Source organism: Dasypus novemcinctus, unplaced genomic scaffold (genome assembly GCF_030445035.2).
Source record: "Dasypus novemcinctus isolate mDasNov1 unplaced genomic scaffold, mDasNov1.1.hap2 scaffold_69, whole genome shotgun sequence".
NCBI lineage: Eukaryota > Metazoa > Chordata > Mammalia > Cingulata > Dasypodidae > Dasypus > Dasypus novemcinctus.
In genome coordinates, this window is record NW_026688628.1 from 3,027,153 (window position 1) to 3,029,081 (window position 1,929).

Sequence of the window (1,929 nt, forward strand, 5' to 3'; positions counted from 1 at the left end):
TTATTGATCTTTTCAAGGAGCCAATATTTGGTTTTATTTATTTATTTATTTTCAAAGATTTATTTATTTATTTCTCTCCCCACCCCTCCACCCTGGTTGTCTGTTCTCTGTGTCTATTGGCTGCATCTTTTTTTTTTTTTTTTTGGTCCACTTCTGTTGTCAGCAGCACAGGAATCTGTGTTTCTTTTTGTTGCATCATCTTGTGTCAGCTCTCTGTGCATGCAGCGCCATTCCTGGGCAGGCTGCACTTTCTTTCATGCTGGGTGGCTCTCTTTAAGGGGTGCACTCCTTGTGTGTGGGGCTCCCCTACACGGGGACACCCCTGAGTGGCAGGGCACTCCTTGCACGCATCAGCACTGTGCATGGGCCAGCTCCACATGGGTCAAGGAGGCCCGGGGTTTGGACTGCAGACCTCCCATGTGGTAGATGGATGCCCTAACCACTGGGCCAAGTCCGCCACCCATATTTGGTTTTATTAATTCAATTACTTTTTTCTCTTTTCTAATTCATTTATGTCCGCTTAAATCCTTAGTATTTCCTGCCTTCCAATCCCTTTAGTTATTTTTTGGCTCTTCCTTTTCTTTTCCCTCAAAATACAAAATTAGATCTTTAATATCTTTCTTCTTTCCTAATGTAGACTGTTTTTGCTGTTGACATTTTTATCAAAATCAAAATGTGGAAACAACATAAATATTTATCAATCCATTATTTGATAAGAAAAAATGGTATATATATCCACTGGAATATTTTTTGGCCATATAAATGCAGGAAGTAGTGATAAATCCTACAGCATAAATGAACCTTGTAAACAACACATTGCATGAAATAAGGCAGATATAAAATATAAATATAAATATTATTCCATTTATATGATATGGTTTCTGCCTCTGTCCTCACAAGGCATTCTCCCTTGTGCCTGTTGTCTCAAGTTGGAGAGATTCTCACCCTACCAGATATCAAGTCTTATTACTCAGCAGAAAGGCCTTGAACCAGGGAAAGACAAAAAATCTGTTGAAACTATCAAAAACCCCTGCATGAATTGAAACTTGATATATGACTTAATTTTTATTATCAACAATTAAAATGATGGGTTAATAAATAAATGGTCTTAAGAATATTAACTATTCTTGAGGGGAAAATAAGAATAGTCTTACTTTACAATATGCACCAATAAAAACTATATAAAGGATTAAAAGCTTACAAACAAAAAGTGTAACTTCAGAATATTGAAAAAGAAAATAGCTATTACTTGAGATTTCAAAGGAGGAGTGGGGGGTATGTGGGAACCTCATATTTTTTAATGTAACATTTTTTTTGATCTATGTATCTTAAAAAAAGAATTTAATAAAAAATAAAAATAATTGAAATATTAAAAAAAAAACTATAAAAGTACAAAAGGCCTCATTTGATTTTTTTTACCAGTTAGGTAGATATGACAAATAAATTAAAAAGATAAGCTATAGATTTGGGCTATTTTTTAATGTAACAGGTAAAAGTATAATTTCTGAAATATATAAGGTGTTTGTAAAAACCAATTAGTTAAAGAACCCTGTCACTACCATGGGCAAAAAAAATATGAACAGGCAATTACAGAAGTAGAAACTAAAATAACCAACAAAAATTGAAAAAGTACCTAATTTTCACTTGTTATCAGTTAAAAAAAAATGTATACCATTGAACTGGCAGAAAACTTTCAAAGGCTGACAAAACCTTTGATTAAGTGTTGGTGAGGTTGTAGAAGGGCAATTCTCAAACAGGGCTCCATTTAGTCATAAAGTAATCAAACTTGATGGAGGTTCTAGTGTTTTCTAATATGCCCATTTCAATACATGGCACCAAGAGTTACTGCAGAGAGAGAAGAGAGTACAGATAATTCACTTATTTTTCTATGATAGAGCCAGGAAGTGAGATGTACCACATCTGCTTTCT